Below are 17,659 nucleotides of genomic sequence, written 5' to 3'. Positions count from 1 at the left end.
TTGATAACTTATGGAGGTACATCTCCTGCCCAGACTTCTCCTCCAAACTCCTGCCTCTATTTCCCCCTGGCTTCTTGACCTCTCCACTTAGATGGTTCAAAGGCTCCTCAAGTACAACGTGCTGAGATTGAACTCATGTTTCCTGTCTCAGGGAATGGTGCCTCCATCCACTCTGACAAAGCTGGCAGCCTAGGGCTCATCCCCAATATTTCCCTCTCACCTCTCACATCCAAACCATCACTTCTTGTCCATTCTACCTTCTAAAGTTCTCAAATCTATCTACTTCTATCTATCCCCACAACTAATGTCCCAGTACAAACAAATATCTCCTGATTGGTCTCCCTAGATCTTCCCTTGGCCACCTCAAAATACCATCCATACTCTACAGTCATGGAGATCCTTCTGAAATGGGAAATCTGGCTGTGTCACTATCCTGCTTAAGGACTTCAGTGATTACCTGTTGCTTTAGAATCAACACCAGAGTCCCTACTGTGGCTGATAAGACTCCCTCTTGCCTCTCTCTCTCTCTCTCTCTCTCTCTCTCTCTCTTTTTTTTTTTTTTTTTTTGCTACCTCCTGCCTCTCTTGCTCGCCTCATATATTTCTCCCTCTCTTTCTCTGCATCCCAGTCCACTGGCCTTGGACACCTCAAAATGCCACGCCTGCTGTAGCCATGCCCCTCCCCCATTCCTGGAATACCCTTTCTCAGCTCCCAAACTGCCCTCACCTCCTGTGCTCCTACTCATTCTTCAGGTTCCAGCTGAACCATCATTTTCCCCAGGATGACTTCCCAGGTCCTTCCTGAGCAGCCTGGACCTCCTATTAAGCACCCTTATTATGCCATGGACCTCTACTTTATTGCTTTTATAAGTGTCACTTTACATTTACTTTGTGACAGATTTGTTTCCCCAAATGACTTCAAGCTCCATGAGCTGGGCTTTGACTGTTCTGGGTTTTTCCCCCTCCACACTGTATCCCCTGTGATATTCAGTAAATACTCGGCTGACATCATGAAAATGCAACGTAATCCTATCTAGCTCCTGCCCTCATTACTCTTCTGAAATTGCCCTTGCTAGAGTCATCAACAACCTTCACACTGCCAAAACTGTGTGCCCATGGATCTCTGGTGTCTACCAGCTGGACTGAGGGGTTCCTGGACTAGAAGAATCTTGGCAGTCGTTCCTTGATTCATAGAGAAAAAAAGTTCACTGACAGGATATCCTCAATTTAAAGCTTGTCTTTTGTAAAGTTTTCTTTCTCAAAACTTGGTTTCTGCTACTCTATGCCTGTGGTAGATTCTAGCAGAAGCAGCTCTCTGACTTAGTTCAAAACTACGTATTCAGCCATTTTAAAATTGTGTGGTATTCTCCAGAAAGCACCGTGGTTGCCATGGGCTTCACAACATGAACAAGTGTTTGAGACCCACTGGCCAAAGCCAAAGAAATATTTTTAGCCGTCTAATTTGTTCTCTTGGTGGTATCTGGTAGTGGTTATCAAGTTGTTTATTCGTTTTGGCAACCAGCATTTATTGAGCACATATTATGTCTTCCCACAGCCCTTCATTGCTATTTTTATGATGGCATTTGTCACCTTCTCCTGTGATCTCTCCACGTACTGCAAGCTCCTAGGGACTACAGGGACCATGGCTTTCTCTTTTTTCTCTCTCTCTCTCTCTCTCTCTCTCTCCCTAGCCAGCCCAGCACTTGGCCCAGGCACGTGGATCATCTTTGTTGCATGTAGGAATAAATGAACGAGTGAATACATGAGTGAATAAACAAAAGAACAAAATGCTGGGACACAACTTGAATCCCCTTCCTAGTGCTCTGCTGCCTCTCCGCTGGGAAGCTCATGGTCCTGCGGTGCTCTGATGCAACAGAAATGTCAACTGCATATACGGAAGCTACCATCCATTGTTATTTTAGCAAGTGAAATGAACCTGATATAAACACAATATAGCTTTATATTCTTGCACTTGTGGGAATCACTTCTAATATCTATCCATCATCAGGCCCTGTCGATTTTACCACCAAAAAAAAAAAAAAAAACCATAGTGATTACCTATTTTATGGGGATATAAACAGTTCTACTCTGTAAACACCTGAAAATGCCATGTATTGTGTCTGCGGCAGAACCTGAGTAAATAATATGATATTAATGTATCTTTAAACACCCCATATCCTACCAAAACCCATTCTCTTGGCCTCTTCTGCCCTTTCTCCGGAGCTTGTCCATCAAAATTGTACTTAACCTTCAAAGCCCAGCTCAAAACTCACTTCCCCCTCAAAAGTCCTTAACAGTCTCCTGGAATTACAGGGGCCAGCCCGGGGTTCACTTTAGCCCCCCTCCACGTGACGCAATGTCATCTGTAGCTCTACTTAGCAGTTACTACTTTGGCCTGCAGGGTCCTGCTGCTGAAGTGAGTGGTCCTCTCCCACACTGCCTTGTGCACAACTCAAGGCCGGTGACCATGCCTTGCTCATCTTCCTGTCTTCCCAGGACCTTCAACAATACTCACTTGCACTAATATTTTGCTATGCTACATAAACACCACATTTTTGTGTCATAAGGTGACTTTTTTTTTTAATAGTTCGGGGGCGGGGGGTACCTGGCTTTCCCTCTCATGGCTACTAGGTTCTAGCAGCCTTAGCAGAAAGGCCAGTCCAGCTTCTTGCTCTCACCCCCGTGGGCAAGAGCTGAACAGAGAAGCAGCAGCTGCCCTTGCTCGAGAATTCATTTGGGGAAAAATTCAAGCGGTTACTTTTTGAAGTGGAATGGGAGTCAGAGGTGAGCCCTAGCCAGTGAGCTGTGTGGGAGGAGAAAGGTTCACAGTGAGCCAGGCCCTTGGCTCTCAGACTGCTTTTTGCCAAACAGCAGAGAGACTCCCTGCACAGACCTGGGGCTTGGGGAGCCACCCTGCCCACCTTCTTCCTTGGGTACAGACACAGCGCCTCCCAAGCGTCTCCTTGCCACTAGTATCTGGGCCAAAGCAGAGACAACCCCTCCCTTTCCCCCCGCTCTGTCTCCGTGGAAGATCACACTCACAGTCCACGGAGTCCAGCCCTAACGTGCACGCAGAGACAGAAGCAGGAAAGATGGAAATCAAACAAAGAATGCTGACTGCTTTGTCCCTGAACTGTGCCTTGTACAAACCCATCCAGACTGCAAATATTCCAGCTCATCCATCAAAGTGTGTAACCCTCAGCCACATGCTGTTATAACCCAAACTGAGTCTCTGAGCACCTGGAATGCTCAGGTGCCCCCGCTGCAGGGCCGCTATGCCCAGAAGGAGAATCACTGGAGGACGAGCAGAAAGGTGCTGCTTGATGGCAAAGAGCCTGGGCTCTCACACATACCTGATCAGGAGATTAAGTGAGATGATATAGGCAGAGTGCTTAGCAGAGTACCTCGTGCTCCTCTGAAGGCTTCCCACCTAACAGTGCTGGAAGACCCCTTGCCATGGGGCTGGCACGAAGTCTTTCTTCTCCTGCTCTGCCATTCAACAGCCTGTCTTACCTGGAGGAGGGAAGGCAGGACCTGACACTTGCCCCCACGCCCTTCATGCACCCCCGGCAGCTTCCAGGGTGGGTGATCATCTGATCACGGGCAGAAGGGATTTCTGGTGGGGCTGTGGGGGGGGGGGGGGTTTGCTGAGCCAGGCCATCTGTGCTGACGGGAGGCACCTAAAGGGACGTTCTGGGACACGTTGATTGATGCCACCACAGCCGCATCAATAACCTTCCTTCCTCCTCTGGGACAATACAGCCCTAGACCCCAGCACAATTTTCAAAACTTTTCTTTCAAGTGTATCTCTCTTCCTCTCCTTTCTGAAGTCCAAATGTAACACCAGAAACAGACCTACTGCCCTCACTGATGTGCAGCCACACCTCTCCTCCCGCTCCCTTTCTTAAGGCTGTCCAGGCACTGACAGTGTCTCCTGTGTAGGGGAGTATCAGGGCAATAAAAAGGATAGTTTCTATTTCTTCATATTGTTTTCAAGCCTCAAGGGTCATATCTTGCCTTCCCAGCTGTCTAAAGGCACCTCTCCCTCCAGCTTTCCAAGCACGATCTGGGTAAGGAATTGTGGATGGCCCAGAGCCTATGGGCCCTGTGTGTTCTCAGGGCCCTTTGGCTTTTACACCACCTAATGGAACCTCTCAAGCAACCTGAGGGTGGGGGCATCACCCCACACTCTTCAGCTGGAGAAGAGTTTGAGGGAACCTATCAGGCACAGGGCAAGAAAAAAGGATTTTTTAAAATAGTTAACGTTTTCACACATTTCAAAACCAAAAGGGTACAGAAGGGTTTACAGGTCTACTCTCTCTGAAGGCAACAGATCTCACTAGATTTTTTTGTATCTAGTTATGTACATAGGAGCAAATATCTTGGAATTCTCTGCCTCCTCCTTCATAACATAAACAGTAGTATAATATAAACCCTCTGTGAACATTTTCCACTTAGCCATGTATCTTGGAAACCATTCCCTATCAGTTATAGAAAAATTTCCTAAGTCTTTTTTTTTTTTTTTTTTAATGAATGAATAGGACAATATTCAACTACCTGGAGGTACCACAAGATATTTAACAAGTCCCTCTTGGATGAGCACATAAACTGTTCTTTCGTAGCTCAAATGATGCTATACTGTACATCTGCCTTTGTGCCCATGGGTGAGTATAAGGGCAAGCTCAATTCCTAAAGATGGAACCACTGAGCCGGATGCTATGGGCACTTCTAATTTGGGTAGATGTTTCTAAAACACCCTGCAAAGAAGTTGTACCCTTTTACTCTTCCAACAGCAACATATGAAAGGGACTGTTTCTCCAGGACTTCATCAGCAGCTTGCCAATTTTTTTGATGTTTGCTAACTGAAAGGTAAATAAGAATGCCATTGCAGTTTGCACTTTACATATTAAAGAATCAATCCTTTGTGATTAAACCCGAGTCCTCAAGGGAACAGGAATGGAGCGCATGCAGTTTTACCAGGCCAGCACTTTCCCTAAGGCCTAACAGGGCCACATCATCTCTTGGACCTACAAATAACATGTTTATTCACAACGGCTCTGGATTTTCTGCTACCACATGTGTGTCTGTTCTTAACAGGAGGAGAGTGGCACTGTGGAAGGAGCAGGGACTTTGGAACTGGGCGTCCTGGCTTCACAGAACGGCTCTGTCACTCACTAGCTTTATGCTCTTAGCAAATTATTTAACGTCTCCCAAACTCAAGTCTCCTCACATGAAATATGGGGATAATAATATTGATTTTGCAAGGCCTTGTGTCTGGCACAGAGAAGGGACTTAATAAGTGGTAGCAGTTTTCATTAGTGTTAATGATCATCAGGTCAGATTCTAAACCTCAGGGCACTTTTCACAATTGATGAAACCTGGAATGGCCCAGCCAGGGCCAGTCTGTTAAGAGGCCAGCTAGGGGATTCCCAGGTTCTGCTCTGATCCACCCCCAGCCTCCTTCCAAAGTTATCGGGAGACATCACTAAAATCCCAGCCTGGGCCTCTGGGTGAGGGTGGGCTCCTCTATTGCCAGATGATGTTTGCACTCAGCCTGAAGCTTCTCTGGACTAACTAGAGCTCATTTCCAATTACAGATGGGCCCACTGGAGACAAAACAGAGATCCTCAAGCAAAGTATGAGAGACTTGCTCTCACCAGTACTGGAGCCCATTCTGCTTTTCCAGAGCAATTTTGGATAAGGTCAGTCAATGCAAATTTCAAGTTCTGGCAAGAATGCCCGTGATGCCCACAACTACAGATGCACACATCTATGCATGTGACACAGAGGCCCTGCCCCCACCCCCAAAGGATTTCAGATGCTTTTCTCATTCACACATGGTCCTCTCTCATTTCATCCCCCAGGTGGCAAAAATTATGGCCATGCTCCTCTGCAGGGGGTGGGCGGGGGGGGGGTGTTACTCTGAGGAGGGTGCAGCTGATTTGCCCAACATCACACCTGATCCACCCTGGGTGCCAACACGCCCCCCGATCTATATGCTGGTCTAGATCCTCGCAGGCACTGGAGCTGGGACCTCTGGAGAGAGGTCTGAGAACTTATCATTGCTCTCAGAGAATACACCTTTGCTCTTTCTTCCCCTTGATCCACCTCTGTCAGCTTAACCGGAGAGGCGCAGGAGCTGAATGTAATTCCAAGTACTTCATTAGAACCGAAAGGAAGCTGCTGCCCACCCTCCCCCCACCCCGCCCCCCGGGAAGACTCCAAATCCCAGCGAATCTCAGGCGGAGCGCACTTGTGAGACCTGGAGCCCGCCGCCCCCATCATGACTTGTCCCTCACACTGTATAAAACGTGGGCCTGGCTCGGCCACTGGAGGACAGGACAGGGCACAGATCCGACTGCGTAGACGCCAACTCCTGCCAGTGACACTGGACAGCCCGCCCCCCCCCCCCCCCAGCCCTGCGGGTGAGAATCCCCAGCTCCAACCCGGGACCACCCAGGCGGCCGGGCTGGGGGAGGGTCCGGGGCTCGGCGGCCCGGGCAGGGCGCGAGGGCGGGGCGGGGGCCGCCGGCGGTTGGATGCCTGCCCCCACGCCCTCCCGCCCGGCCCAACTTGCTAGAAAGAGCAAACTTCCCGGGCCCCACAATTCACCCAGAGAAAAGGAACGCCCAGGTGTGATGGGAACGCGCGGGAGGTGACCGTAGCCCAAGGGCACCGGCGGAGAAGCCAGATCCGCGCCCGCGCCCCCGCCCCCGCCCCGCTCGCGCCCCCCGAGGCCCCGCTCTGCCCTCCTCCCGCCGCCGAGCGGAGCTTCCGCGTGACGGGCGGCCCCGGCTGCCGGGGACCCGGACGCCCCGGCGGGGACGGCGACCCCGCGCCGCGAGCGCACCTCGCCCCCCACCCCCGCCGCGGTCAAACTTCGGCCCAACCGCGCCACACCGCGCCCAGGCTGCACGGCAGGTGCAGGGGCGCTCGGGGGAACCCGGACGCACCGCCCCCCCGCGCCCCCGCCCGCGCCCCGCGCCCCCGCCCCCCCGCGGAGCTCAGCCCGGCCCCGCTCACTCACGCGCGCCGGGCGGTCCGGCCGAGGGGGCAGCGTCGCGGGCCCGGGCCGCCTCATGCTCCGGGCGGGGGCGGGCGCCGGGGCGCAGCGGCCGTGTGCGCTCCGGCCAGGGGAAGGCGCTCGCCCAGCAGCCGCGGGCGGAGACAGGGACCCGGCAAGTCCGGCCCCGAGGCGGGGACGCCCCCCACCCCCTCGGGGCGCGCGGCTCCCGGCGCGGAGCGGGAGGGCCGAGCGCCGAGCCACGCGCAGCCCCGCACGGCCCCCGGGCTAAGGCGCCCTCGGAAGTGCGCCCCGGGCCGGCACTCGCCGCGCGGAGCCCGGCGCCCCGGGACCTCGGCCCGCCCCCTCCGCCCCCCGCCCCCCTCCGTGTCCTCCTTCCCGGAACCGGGGCTCGGGGAGCGCCCTGACCCGTTACCGCGGCCGAGCAGCTCCGCGCCGGCGGCTACTCCCGCGTCCTTCCGAGCGCCCCGGCCCGGGGCTGCCCGCGCGAGGCTCCTCGGCGTCCCCCGGCGCTCCGAGCACTGGCCCCGCACCGAGCCGAGAGCCTCATGGCCCCGCCAGGTGGCCCGGGCGGGGGGCAGGTACCGAGCCACCTGATTGGCGCCGCCCCAGTCCGGGAGAATCCCCGCCAGACAGGCTGCTCGACCGAGGGCGAAGCCAAGGCACACAGCGCGCGCCGCTGCCTGGCGCAGACCTGGCTCCGCTGCCTTTTCGCCTTAGAAATGTGAGCTCAGGGCAGCCCGGGTGGCGCAGCGGTTTAGCGCCGCCTGCAGCCCAGGGCGTGATCCTGGGGACCCGGGATCGAGTCCCACGTCGGGCTCCCTGCGTGGAGCCTGCTTCTCCCTCTGCCTCTCTCTCTCTCTCTGTTCTCATGAATGAATAAATAAATAAAATCTAAAAAGAAAAAAAGAAATGTAAGCCCAGGAGTCGAGTCCTAGGAATGCCTCACACAGGGAACTTCGAGAGCCCCAAGGCCAGCACGGAAAACCCTGCGAGAATGATAGTTTGAAGGACCAGGGTGTGTCGCTGCCCCCGACTTGGCCTGGAGAGCCTCCTGCAAGGCCCAGCGGGCTCCCTGTTTCCGGCCGGTCCCGGTCCCGGTCCCTGGCAGTCCCGGCACACCTGCATGGCCCCGCCGTCGAGGGCCACCGTCCTGCAGCGGGGCAGGGAGGGAGTAAATGAGTAATTAGAATTGTGACGGCGAGATCTAGCAGGAAAGGAGACGCAATGTCTCCTCCCCCAACGCGAGGAGAACCCGTTAACCGTGCTATTTCTTCTCTGAAATGACCGCCCTTTGATGTTTTCAAACGACAAGTTGCTTCTGTGCTGTACTCCCAAACGCCGATAAGTCCTGACATGAATCTGCTTGGAGAACAAGGTAGGGCGAGATGGAAGGAAACTCACTTTTTGGCATCTCCAAAGCATCTCTGTATGGAACTTTTGCCTGTTCCAGGTCTGTTCATTTTTTTCCCCGACCCTGCCCTCCAGGCTTGGGCTGAAGACAGGGGACGTGGGGTGGGGGGGATAATAGGGTCACCCAAATGAATGCTCACGGGGAGGTGGGGAGGTTGTTCTCCACATCAGATATGTTTTCCTCCTCATACTCTGGACAGTCTGGAGGACTCAAAGCAAATGTGAACACTGTATCAGTGTTTCAAGATGAGAGAAAGCAAAACATTGGTCCCTCAGCCCAGGTCCCGCTTGTAAAGGAGAGGAGTAAGAGACTTAGCACCTGGATGGAGCAACCTTTATTAATCCTAAAGCACTATTTAAAAAATAGGAATGTATCCAAAGGCAAGGTACCCACCTGATCCGTCCAGCAGGTTTACTGTTGCTTCCCATACTTCACGTTTTCCCTCTGTGGATTTTAAATTTTGACCTCAGATCTTCATGTGCTGCCTTTTCTCACACAAACCTCACACCTACATTCCTTCCTCCTATTACTTCTTCTCAAAGGCAAAACTGAAATGGGGAGAGATGTGTTATTTTGTTATACACAATTACACAGAGAAGTGAAGGCAGGTACAGCCTGACCCATCATCATAAACCAAACCTGTGTACTCAGCCAGGTCATTGACATCACCCCATAACTTGCCCCCATTCCTTTTCCTGAGCCCTTCCCTTCTGCCCTAAAGCAACAGCCATCCTGGCTTCACAGTAATCGCTTCCTTATGTATGCATGCCTAAACACTGTTGTTTAGTTTGCTTGTTATGTACTTTCTCTAAATGGCATGGATTTTTTTTGCATGTATCTGGCCTCTTTCACTTGGTCGTGTTTGTGAGGTCATCTATTTTTGTTGCATATAGTTGTAGTTGGGGCTATTACAAATCATACTCTAACCACATTCTTGTATATATCTCCCAGTGTCCAAACGAAAACTTTTCTTTAGAGTATGTACCTTGCAGGAGAATTGCTGGGCCATAGGGCATGCCTATATTTAACTTTATTAGATAATACCAATTTGTTTACCAAAGTGATCGTAAAATTTACACTCCTCCCCGTTGCTCCACATCCTTGCCAAGGCATAGTATTGTTAGACTTTTTTTTTAAGATTTTATTTATTCATGAGAGACACAGAGAGGCAGAAACCTAGGCAGAGGGAGAAGCAGGCTCCTTGTGGGGACCCCCATGTGGGACTTGATCCCAGGACCCTGGGATCACACCCTGAACCGAAGGCAGACAATCACAGAGCCATTCAGGCATCCCATATTGTTAGACTTACTAATTCTTCTCAATCTGGTGGATGCGTAATTATATCAAAATTGTGATCTTCATTTCATATCCCCAATTAGCAATAAGATGGTGCACCTTACGTGTGTTTAGAGCCTATTTGAATTTTCTGTTTTGTGAAGTGCCTATGCAAATCTTTACCCATTTTTCTACAGAGTTATCAGGGTTTTTTTCTTGTTGATCCATAAAGGTTCTTTGTATATTTTAGCTGTCTGCCTTTGTCAATTATATACTGCCGGTATCTTCTCCTCCTCACTAATCTTCATCTTTTGATCAGAAATTATTTTTTAAAACAGAATTTTCATTTTGAGATAATTGTAGATTCAAATGCAATTTTAAGACATAATGCAGGGACCCCAGGGACCCTTCACCCAGGTCTCCCCAATGCAAAACTGTATCACAACCAGAAGATTGACATTGCCACAGTCAAAATACAGAACATTTCTATTAGCACAAGAATCTCTTAGATTTCCTTTTAATAGCTACATCTACTTTCCTCCCGATCCCTAAACACTAGAAACCACTTGTCTGTCATTTCTAAAACTGTGTGATTTCAAGATTATTATATAAATGAAATAATACAGTATGTAATCTTTTGGATTTTTTTCCCCGCTCAGTGTAATTTGGGTGGGGGATTTATCCAGGTTTATTCATTGGATGGTATGGATGTACCATGACTTGTTTAACCATTCATTCACTCACTGAAAGACATCTGGGTTTTTTTTTTTTTCCAGTTTTGAGCTATTATGAATAAAGCTGCTATAAACGTTCGTGTGAGGGTTTTTATGTGAATGTAAGTTTTCATATATCTCTGGGATAAATGCTCAGAAGTACAATTGTTGGTTGTGCGATAGTTGCACACTTCATTTTTAAAAGAGATTGACAACCTGTTTTCCAGAGTTGCTGTGCCTTTTTGCATTCATACCTGCAGTGTAGGAGTTATCCAGTTTCTCTACATCCTTCCAAAGGCGGGAGTTTAGGCAATTGATTTGAGATCCTGTTTGCTTTTTCATATAAATGTTTCCAGGTATCAATTTCTCCCAAAACACTGCTTTCACTCTTTCACTGCATTCCATGAATTTAGGTACTTTCTGTTCTCATTTTCATCTGTCTCATATTTTCTAATTTTCCATGTGATTTCTTCCTGGAACCAATGGTTATGTGGGAATGGCTTTGCTGTCTAATTTCTTCATATTTGTGAATAAATTTCTCAAATGTCTTTCTTTTATTATCTAATTTTATTCCATTCTGATAAGAGAACATGTTCTCTATGATATCAAACCTTTATTTTTTTGAGGCTTATTTTATGGCCTAATATATAGTCTATCTTAGAGAATGTTGCATATGCACTAGAGAAAAGGGCTGTTGGTGGTGGAGTCTCTATAGATGTGTTTTTTATCTACTTGCTTTATAGCTATTCAAGTCTGCTATATCCTTGGAGATCTTCCATCTAGTAGTCCTATTCATTATCAAAAGTAGGATATTAAAGTTTCCAACTTTTGGGGTGCCTGGCTGGCTTAATCAGTAAAGCATGTGACTCTTGATCTCAGGTCCTGAGTTCAAGTCCCATGGTGAGTGTAGAGCTTACTTAAAAGTAATTTAAAAAGAAATTAGGGCAGCCCAGGTGGCTCAGCAGTTTAGCGCTGCCTTCAGCCCAGGGCTGAAGACCCTGGATTGAGTCCCATTTCGGGCTGCCTGCATGGAGCCTGCTTCTCCTTCTGCCTGTGTCTCTGTGTCTCTCATGAATAAATAAATAAAATCTTTAAAAAAATAAAAAGAAATTAAAGTCTCCAACTTTTGTTGTAGACTATTTTTTCCTTTGATTCTATCACTTTTTGCTTCACGTATATTTGAGCTATGACATTTTTCACATATGAAAGTGTAGGCAAAGCTTTTGGATTTTCATCACTAAGTATGATATAGAGTCCTGAGACCACCATGGTGTAAAAAAACCCTGGGTGAAAATTCATGTGGCAAAAGAGCATCACTTTGGCCACACACTAGGCATTGGAAGTGAATTACCAAATCCAGCCTACAGTCAAGTACAAGTGCTCCTCCACCTCCCATTCACTCTACCCTGGAGTATCAGTCTCTCAAGGCAAGAGTTGGTTTCCCAGCATCCATACCTTGGGTGAACCATGGGCTCCAACTTTTGACCTCTAATCAGAATTACCAAATGCCCCCCAATGGCCCCATATGTAAGGGTCATCAGTTTGAATTTCTATCTTCTCTTGAGGCTTAAAGCTAGTAGTTCCTTACGAACTTATTGGCTCTTTGATGCTTTTAAGACGGTTTTAAACATTTTCTCAAATCTTTTAATTACTTCAGCTTACCCTGCCCTTGTCAGAAGCAGAAATTCTCCAGTGTGCATTTGTTGTTTTAACCTGGAAGGATTTGTTTTGGGTGAAAATGCTGCCTTTTTGCTAAACATCAATAAGACTATCAATAAGAAAAAAGTAAATACCCATACTTTTGCACTCTTAGATGCATTCTAGTAAAGTAATATTTTTCTATTGACTTTCATTATAAAATCAAAGGACCATTCAGACAGGGACCACATCATTTAATAGGAATAAGATAAAATCCAGTCCTCTCCCTAGTCTCCCAGGCCACTGGAAGCATGTCCTCCTTATCTGAAGCAGCTATTCCTGTCTTTCCAAAGGAGTTTTAGCGTTGTCAGTATAATTGGGAAAAAACTACTTTTTATCTAAACCAGATTCTTCTGGTGGAAGCTTCCTGAGATATCAAAAAGGATTATTAGCTTAATTTCTTCTATATGACCAACTCCACCATCTGACTGACATTCAAACCACATAGTAAATCAGAGCTAGGGTTCAAGTTTTTCTTTTTAGAGATGTCAAGGACTATTTAATCAGTAATTAAGATCACAGCCTTCTCTAGAGAGGGCTGCATTATAAAGCCCAGCTCGGTGCTTTTCTCTTACATAGATCTACAATCCCTAACCTACAATTTGAAATTCACAAATTTCTGAAAGTCAGTTTAGAAAAGATCTCATTTGAGAACAAAACCAGATCTGACCTGATCTGATATGGGGGCAAAACTTAAGCTCTAGTGAGGTTATTTAAAGTCATTAGCTCATTGGTGCCAATATTTATTCATTTTGCTGTAAAAACATTGGTGTTTGCTGCTCCACTCTCTATTAGGGGTATGTGATGCTAATAGACAGGAAATGCACCAAATTACCTTTCTAAATTGGGAGGGGGAAAAAAATAAAATAAAATAAATTGGGAGGGGGGTTGATTTTCAAAAACTGTTCTCTATAAGGAAAGGGGAAGACTTCATTGCTCCTAGGATGTAAGGAACAAGGAGGAAAATAGACACACACTTGTGGCAAAGACTTTGCACTTTCCCACATCATTCCTTTCTGTGACCTTCTCCCCCAAAATCTTCAGCAAAGTTTCTAAACTGACAATATATGTTTTTGTGAGTGAATTTACAAGTGTATGGAAACAGGTGAAGATGGTTGGCTTTGTGCCTGTTTCAATGTAGGTCAGAAAAGAGGCAGCACATGTGGATATATGAGCTCAGAGAAATGTGGACAATTCTGAGCACTCTCAGAAGTTATGGGGGATAGAAGGAGGGGTCTCCTTTCACAAGGCCTTGGAATTGGGATTGTAGTAAGGTATAATTAATTACCTAAGGAAAGAGGACATGCTACTTCTGTGAAGATCTGAATTTTATCTTGCATTTACATTTACTCAGCTTTGCATTTTCTCCTGTATCTGTTTCCTGGTCTCCCTTATACAAGTGAAACATCTATCCTCTTTTGAGACAAAGTCTTTTATAGTCATTTCATGGGAATCAGAAATTATTGAATTCCTCTCACCTGCCCCAGTGGCCTGGCTGATGCATGAGATCACACAACCACTTTACAGCTAGTGCAGCTGTTTTCAAGATTGGCCGTGGTCAGCCTCTTCTCTTAGGAGGATACAAATATTACTCATTAAAACAATGTGCTGAAAAGCACTATAAGCATAGTGAAGTACTTTCTCATGATTGAATTAAATAATTGGAACAGCAAAATGAGAATTAAAGTACATGTGGCTGTATGAAGACAGTACCAATGCCCACACCCTAAATTTCCATCAGCACCACCGAGTTGTAGGGCACCTGTTTCCATATAAAGCAAACTTGACATTGAATTTCCATTCTGGCATGGGCCACCAGTAGATATGGGTGAATCAGTTTTTGACTAGAAATTCACAAAAGAGCTATGAGAAAATTCAGTAAATGAGCAAGGAGCAATTTCTTATTCAGATTTATAACCTCTGTAAGTGGTTCCTGCAACTTCTGTAAAATATTAAACTATAGGAGACTCATTTAAAGAAATGGAATTCATTGGCTTTTGGTCTGTTTTTAGTCACCTAAAACATTGGCAAGATACTAACTTATTTATCTTTCCCAACACAATTATACGTTTAGCAATTATTCACATCTTTGGGAGCTTCTCTATGGCCCATGAGAACTGGGATTGTTAGCCATTTAAACACATGGGAATAGAGTATGTAAGTCACTTACTCAAATTATACAAAAGATCTCAATAGACCTAGGAACTCACTGTTGGCACTAAAGTCTCTCTTTGCCATCAAATATGTGATACTTACTGGTCTTGTTCCTGATCTTAGAGTAACTTAGAGCTTTTCACCTTCGAGTATGAAGTTAGCTGTGAGCTTGTCATATACGTCCTTTATTTGAGGTACATTCCTTCTATAACTTATTTGTTGAGAGTTTCTATCATGAAAGGATGCTGATTTTGTCAAATGATTTCTATTAAAATGATCACATGATTTTTGTCTTTCATTTTGTTAACGTGATGTTCACATTTATTGCCTTATGTATGTTGAGCCATCCTTACATCCCACGGACCAATACAACTTAATCATGGTGTATGATGGGCAGCCCTGGTTGCTCAGAGGTTTAGCGCCACCTTTAGCCCAGGGTGTGATCCTGGAGTCCCGGGATCAAGTCCCACATCAGGCTCCCTGCATGGGGCCTGCTTCTGCCTCTGCCTGTGTCTCTGCCTCTCTCTCTCTGTGTCTCTCATGAAAAAATAAATAAAATCATGGTGTATGATGCTTTTAACATGCTGTTGAATTCTGCTTCTAGTATTTTGTTGAAGATTTCTGCAAGTATATTCATCAGGCATAATGGCCTATAGTTTTCTTTTCTTGTAGTGTCCTCGTCTGGCTTTGCTATCAGAATAATGCCAGCCTCAGGAACAAGACAAGGATGTCCATTCTCCCCTCTTCTATTCAACACAGTCCTGGAAGTTCTAGCCAGAACAAGTAGACTACAAAAAGAGATAAAGACATCCAAATTGGAAAGGAAGAAGTAAAACTGTCTCCATTTGCGATGACATGATATTATATAGAAAAACCTAAAGACTACATCAGAAAATTGATAGAACTAATAAATTTAGTGAAGTTGCAAGACACAAAATCAACATGCAAAAATCAGTAGCATTTCTGTATACAACAACAAACCATCAGAAAGAGAAGTGAAGAATACAGTCCCAGTTACAACAGCAACATCATCAAAAACAAAAAAAAAAATATTTAGAATTAAATTTAACAAGGAGGCAAAAGGTTCACACAATGGAATCCACAAGATACTGAAGAAAGAAATTGAAGAAGATGCAAATAAATGGAAAGATATCCCATGTTTACCAATTGGAAGGATTAATATTATTAAGATGTCTATACTACCCAAAGTGATCTACAGATTCAATGCAAGATCTATAAAAATTTGAATAGCATTTTCCTCAGAAATAGAAAAAAATACTAAATTCCAAAATTCATATGGAACCACAAAAAAAAAAAAAAAACAATAGCTCAAGAAATCTGGAAAAAGAACAAACCTGGAAGTATCATACAAACTATAGTAATCAAAACAACATGGTACTGGCATAAAAACAAAGACCTAGACTAAAAGAACAAATTTTAGAGCCCAGAAATAAATCCATGCATATATAATCTTTGACAACAGCTCCAAGAATATGCTATAGGGGGAAAGGACAGTCTCTTTAATAAATGATGTTGGGAGGATGCCTGGTTGGCTCAATGGTTGAGCATCTGCCTTGGGTTCAGGGCATGATCCTGGGGTCTGGGATGGAGTCCCACATCGGGCTCCCTGAGAGGAGCTGGCTTCTCCCTCTGCCTGTGTCTCTGCCTCTCTCTGTGTCTCTCATGAATAAATAAATAAAATATTTAAAAATTAATATATGGTGTTGGTAAAACTGTAAATCCACACGCAAAAGAATGATATCCAGGCCCTGTCTTATACTACTCACAAAAATTAACCAGAAATGGATTAAAGTCTAAAAGGTAAGACTTGAAATTGTGAAACTTCTAGAAGAAAATAGGAAAAAAGCTTCCTGACATTGGTCTTGGCAGTAATTTATTGGATATGTCACCAAAAGCATGAGCAGCAAAAGCAAAAAATAAGTGGAACTGCATGAAATTAAAGTCTCTGAACTGCAATGGAAACCATCAACAAAATGAGAAGGCAGCCTGCAAAACAGCAAACTAAATTTACAAACCATGTATCTGAGAAGGGGTTAATAACCAAAATATAAAAGGAACTTATATAACTCAATCACAAAAAAACAAATAAAACAAAAACAAAACAAAATCCCATTAAATATGGGCAAAAAACTTGAACAGACACTTTTCCAAAGAAGACATAGAAATGGACAGCAGGTACATGAAAATGTGCTAAACATCACTAGTCATCAGGGAAGTATAAATCAAAACTACACTGGGGTATCATCTCATATCTGTTAGGATAGCTTTTATCAAAAAGACAGGAAATAATAAGTGCTGGTGAAGATGTGGGAAAAAAGGGAGCCCTTGTGCAGTATTGGTGGGAATGTAAATTCGTGCAGCACTCTGGAAAACAGTATGGAGTTTCCTCAAAAAATTAAAGACAGAACTACCATACAATCAGCAATTCCACTTCTGAGTATATATTCAAAGGAAACAAAATAATTCTTTCAAAAGTTTCTATACTCCCATGTTCACAGCAGCATTATTCACAATATCCAAGTTATGGAAACAACTAAGTATCTCTCAACAGATGAGTGGATAAAGGAGATGTGATATATTATAATTATATATTCATATTCATATATTATATATTATATTCATATATAATTCATATGTTCGTATATATTCATATATAATATATGAATATTATTCAGCCATGAGAAAGAAGGAAATCCTGCCATTTGTTAAAACATAGATGGGGGCAGCTCGGGTGGTTCAGTGGTTTAGCACCACCTTCAGCCCAGGGTGTGATCCTGGGGACCCAGGATTGAGTCTCATGTCAGGCTCCCTGCATGGAGCCTGCTTCTCCCTCTGCCTGTGTCTCTGCCTCTCTCTCTGTGTGTCTCTCATAAATAAATAAATAAATAAATAAATAAATAAATAAATAAATAAATAAATAAATAATCTTAAAAAAAATAAAAAATAAAAACATAGGTGGGCCTTGGAAGATATTCTGCTAATAAGCCAAAGAAAGACAAATACTGCATGATACCACTTATAGTGAAATCTAAAAATGCTGAACTCAGAGTAGAATGGTGGTTACCATGGCTGAGGGGTAGTGGAAATGAGGAGATGCTAGTCAAAGGAGTACAAGTCTTCAGTTATAAGAAAACTAAGTTGAGGGATCTAAGGTATAGATAGCATGGTCACTCTAATGAATAGTACTGTATTGTATACTTAAATTGACTAAGAAAGTAGATCTGAAACATTCTCTCTCTAACACACACACACACACACAGATAACTCTGTGAAGTGATGGATATGTTCATTAACCTGATTGTGGTAATCATTTCACAAAGTACATCAAACCATCATCTGGTACATTTAAAAATATATACAT

General features: G+C 45.3%; 1 protein-coding gene across 8 annotated transcripts in view; it reads right to left on the bottom strand.

Moving 5' to 3' along the window:
* LOC144316217 (protein FAM163A) overlaps positions 1-7,717 on the bottom strand; it is a 78,460-nt gene extending 70,743 nt beyond the window's left edge. For 3 of the 8 annotated variants that reach the window (XR_013382068.1, XR_013382069.1, XM_077901881.1), the window contains exon 1: positions 7,439-7,715. The gene's annotated coding sequence lies outside the window, so the exon portion shown is untranslated. Of the gene's footprint in view, positions 1-7,026; positions 7,102-7,431 lie in introns of those variants that run through there. The other 5 variants (XM_077901887.1, XM_077901883.1, XM_077901886.1 and 2 more) reach the window with 4 other exon arrangements.
* Between the last annotated feature and the right edge of the window lie 9,942 nt (positions 7,718-17,659).

The sequence above is a fragment of the Canis aureus genome, chromosome 6 (genome assembly GCF_053574225.1).
Source record: "Canis aureus isolate CA01 chromosome 6, VMU_Caureus_v.1.0, whole genome shotgun sequence".
NCBI lineage: Eukaryota > Metazoa > Chordata > Mammalia > Carnivora > Canidae > Canis > Canis aureus.
This window is presented reverse-complemented; position numbering and strand designations above follow the sequence as displayed.